Here is a 5,274-nt window from a genome sequence, read left to right on the forward strand (position 1 = left end):
TTAAAGTGCCTAATGTGCTATATTACTTTACATCTCGTTAGTCTTTGTCTACGCCACTAAATATTGAGCACCAGGAGATCAGGTGTTGTCTAGGAACTGCCAGTGTCTAGCAGAGCAGTGATGTGAATAGTCTTTGTTAAATGATGACACTATTTCTCTTTGGATTGCAGGAATCTTCTACTCCTAAACCTTGGGGAGACTCACCTTCCCAGCCTGTGCCCCTCCCTCTATTCTCGTGGGTATTTGTAAACGGGTTGGGGGTGGTCTGAGAGCTTCCTGACCAAGGGTTGCCAGTCCTACTTCCTGCCATATCCTTTTTCCCAATTGGAACTGAAGAGGGACACACACACACATATACAAATATTTACACATATACATATGTACAAATACATGTGTACACACATATATACACACACACACATATCTATATATCACCACCATCTCCCTAGGTCAGGGATTCCTAGCCAGGAGTCTGTGAGCTTGAATCAAAAAAAATAAACTTATTATCTTTATTTGCTCTGACCCCTAACTGAAATCTAGCATTTCCTTCACTTATGAATGTATGTAATACACAAGTTACAGAGTATCCATTTCACCTGATGGGCAAAGGGGTCAGTGGAACAAAAAGGTTAAGAACCCCTGCCCTTCGGTGCTAGGTGGAAGGCGCTCACCCTGCCAAATAGGCCTCTTCCAACAATTTGCTTCAAATTAAAGCTCCCATCTTTAAGCATCCTGGCAAGTATTAGGCACAGGAGTGACCAGGAAGTTGGTCACAGTTGGTCTGGAACATGTCCTTACATTTCCTGCTAACCCAAAATGTATCTGTCAATTTACACCATTTTTGGGCAAAATATTTGTAGTATTGCCTTCTAACACTTCCTCTTCCTCTGTGCCTAACTCCATTTTTTGCTTTCTCTTCCTACTCATCTCTCTTCCCCTCTCTGTCACACCATGTCTCTGTCTGCCTCTCTCCACATCCCCGTCTACCTCTAACTTCCCCACCATGCAACATAACAACATCATACCAAAAGTTACGTAGCAACAGACAAAGAGGAACACAAAAATGTCAAATCCTCTGTGGCTGTTCCCTTAGAGACACGTTGCCTAGTGCTCAATCAGTGAAGGGTGGTGTTTGTAAAAAGGCATGCTCAGGTCCCAACTCCTGGTCCTGTGGGTGTGAACCCGTCTGTGAATTGGACCTTCAAAGCTGTTCTTAGTGAAGGTGTGCCCAAACTGAATGGGCCTTCATCCGATATGGCTGACGTCCTTATCTGCAAAGAAAGTGGTCACACAGAGAGAGTCCACAGGGAACAGCCAGAAGCTGGACGTCAAGAGAACGTGGAAGAGGAAGGAGAAGATGTCACCTTGTGCATGGTCACGTGACTGAGAAGCCAAGGACCAAGGATAACCGGCTGCCAGTCCCAGAATGTTCAGGGAGAAAGCATCACCTCCACACTTCTAGCCTCAAAACGGCGAGCCAATAAATTCCTGATGTTAAGCCAACCATTGTCTGGTATTTGTTTTAGCAGTTGGGAAACTAACACAGGGCCTTAGAAAAATTCTAGGTCAGGGTGTTCATTTCACAGATGTGGCAAGACTTGATCAGGCCACACAGCTAATCAGCAGACAGAACCAGACATGCAGACTCTAATTCTCCATCCAGGGCTCCCACCTCACACCCACTTTCTGAGTTTATGCAGGCCCCAGGCAACCAGTCGACGCATTAAAAGAATTCCGTCTGTGCAGATGAATCGGGTGAGGCTCAGTGTGGTCATCCGAGCATCATGTCAGGGTGACTAAAGAGATTCAGTGTGCAGAGAGAGGAGCTGGCCATAGACAAAGTCTCTTCATGCTGGAGCCTGTGTCCTTATCAGCTGATTCCATCTTTTTTAAATTTTATTTTATTTATTTATTTATTTTGAGCATTTCCTTACTTTCTGACATAAGCTGTTTTGGGACCATCTACCCTGCCCCAGTCTTGGAATTAGTTACCTCTGTTTTTTCCCATTTAAGATCCTTTTTTTCTTTAAATTTTTAAACTTTGAAATAATTTCAAATTTATAGGATAGTTACAAAAATAATACAAACTTCATACGGAAAACTCTAACATATCCCCCCACCCAGATACACAGATTTATCAATTTTAATATTTTGCCACATTTGCTGTATCTGTCTTTCTATCTTCCGAACATTTGCTTGTAGGTTGTATACATCATGCCCCTTGACCACTTAATACTCCCATGTGTATTTCCTAAGAACAAATATACTCACTTATTTAGCCATCTCAAGTGCAGTTATAAAGTTCAAGAAATTTACCATTGATATTCATGTTTGCAGTCTATAGTCCAATATAATTCCCAGTGTTTTCCTTATGTCCCAATAATGTCCTTTTGAACTTTTTTTCCATTATTATATCCTGTCCAGGATCACTTACTCATTTAATTGTCTTTTGTCTCTTCAGTTGCTCTGCCACTACTTTTTAACTGGGTTACAAATACCAACTCAGGTGAGTATGCAGAAAGGAGAAATTATAAGCTTGGTGAGGAAAGACTTTGAGGCTCTCTGTGACATAAGTGAAGCAATATAACTAGACAGTGCAATAATCTGGCAAGCAGGGTTGCTATTATGAAATTAGGTTTGGATCCTAAGTTATCCTATGGCTGTGCTGACAGAGTACAATACCGGCTTGGAGTATGGACCCTTTTTTAAAAAACTTTGAAATTTTTATTTAAATGTCTTTTTTTTTTTTAAGATACATAGATCACACAATATGTTACATTAAAAAATACAGAGGTTCCCATATACTCCACACCCCACCCCACCCTACTCCTCTCACATCAACAACCTCTTTCATCAGTGTGGCACATTCATTGCATTTGGTGAATACATTTTGAAGCACCACATGGATTACAGTTTACATCGTAGTTTATACTCTCACCCAGCCCATTCAGCGGGTTAAGGCAGGATATATAATGGCCTGCATCTGTTCCTGCAACATCATTCAGGCAATTTCAAGTTCTGAAAATACCCCCACATCACACCTCTTCTTCCCTCTCCCTGCCCTCAGCAATTCCTGTGGCCACTGTCTCCACATCAATGATACAATTTCTTCCATTGCTAGAGTCACAATAGTTCTATAGTAGAATGCCAGTAAGTCTACTCTAATCCATATTTTATTCCTCCATCCTGTGGACCCTGGGATGTCCACTCCACCTCTAAATTGAGAGGGGACTTAGATCCCACATGGCTGATGGATGTGATTCTCTTGCTTGTTGTTGCAGGCACTCTCGGTTCCCTGGTCTGGTGGTTGACCATCTTCACCTCCCTGCTAGCTGACCTGGGTAAGCCCAACGAACTGGAGAGTAGGTGCTGCAATTCTGCTGAGGCTCAGGGCCCAGCTGGTACATGGACAGTCCAGAGAGTCAAGTTTTCTGAGTATACACCAATCCCAGTGCCAACCATAGGTTCAGTAAAAGTGACAGAAAAGGCATGTGTAGAAAAGTGACATCTGAGTCCAACTCCACCACACTCAGGAGTACAAATTCCAAAGTAGGGCCTACTGGCAAGGTACTGAACTCCATCTGCCATGACCGTAGAACCTGTGTGTCTTGGAGTAAAGACTCTTGAGTAAGACTACTTGGATTCAAATTTCAGTTCTGTCACTTTCTAGCTGTATGTGCTTAGGCCAAAGATTTAGTTTCTTCATCTGTCCAATGAGATTAATAATATTATTACTTGATCAAAGATTAAATTAAATAATCCATGTAAGTGCTGAGCAGAATCTATAGCATATAGTAGTGCTTAATAAATCAAAGTTATTATTATCAATCCTATTTACTGGATTCTTTGTTCTTTTTCATTTTGTCCGCTGTAAATTGTGTGAAAAAAAAAAAAGCCACACTCTTTTATAGTTGAAAACCACCCCATTGATAGGGCTAATTCTTGTGAGTATATATGTGGCTGAAAAGACCATTTAGTGACTTATAACGTTTGTTTACATGTGTGAAAGAAAGAAAATTTCTAAGAAATTATATCCGGTATTAATAACCTGTGCTCAGGAAACAATAATGCGAATGATCACTAGGGGGAGGCAGTACAACAAATTATATGGTTTTAAAAATATATATTTATGCTTAGCGAAGTCTATTGATGATACATTTTTACTGTGAAGTGAAAATTGATAAGTACCTAGGTGTACTTTTGTGCAGACTATAGATATGACAGCTCACTGTCTTAAAAGAGAAATATATTAATACAATTTGGAGAAAGGCAGCCATATTTACTAAACTTTGAACACTGCACCAAGATCTCATTCTGTTTTGGCTGAACGGATGGCATAAAGATTTTCAGAGCTAAATAATAAGTAGGGTAATATAGTAAAAGTTTCTTAAACACACTAAATGATGAAATAAAAACAAACCATTTAGAAGAGCTGGCAAAGTTCTGTGAAATGACTGTATAAAATAAGACAAAGACAAAAGAAATTTTAAAAGTAGTTCTTCTAAAGCTTGTTCCACCAGGAGGAAGGGGGACTTTTAACAGAAAAGGAGCATCTTCGAATTAGAAATTCCCTCACAGCTTGCAGGTTAGCACGTTCATAGCAGTAGGCAGAAGCACTCCAGTGGAGTAGTTGGGTGATCTAGGCCAGCTTGCCTGCTGGCTGACTCCCGCGCCTCACATGTAACTTGAGAAGGTGACAGAGGAGCTTAACGGTCCTTTTGGATTTGAACACTCTACATTTCTGGCAGTAAAAAGCAATGAAATAACGTAATTATGATTAAGGTAATGTGCTTAATTTTTAACGTCTTAAGTGTGCTGGTCAGATGTTTCTTGTTTTGCTGCAGCCAGGTCTCCCCCTAACACCAGAATGGGAGTCAAAATTGATTTTTGCAAAAATTTCTAGCACATAATTTGTTTTATGGTTTTAGTTCTTTTTGGAGAGCAAAAGAATAGTTTCTTTGGACTAGACCGAACTGAAGAATGGTTGAGCTGGCTATGTTAGTGCAGTTGGAAGAAAATCAGACCACAGTTAACAACACAAAGCCAAGTCAGGCGATAGAAGAAATACGTTTTTAAAAAGATTTCATGTTTTCAACTGAAAAGTCTTATGTCAGTTGTGAATATATTTGTAATTGACAGCCCCCAAATCATATTGATTTATATATACAAATACACTGTTCACATTTCAAAATCTAAATTGATTTTATATGGCATACCATAACTCTAAAAAGCTTCTGGTAATTAGCTTGTAAAACCAAAACTGTCTTAAATTCA

Source organism: Dasypus novemcinctus, chromosome 1, assembly GCF_030445035.2.
Source record: "Dasypus novemcinctus isolate mDasNov1 chromosome 1, mDasNov1.1.hap2, whole genome shotgun sequence".
NCBI classification, from domain to species: Eukaryota; Metazoa; Chordata; class Mammalia; order Cingulata; family Dasypodidae; genus Dasypus; species Dasypus novemcinctus.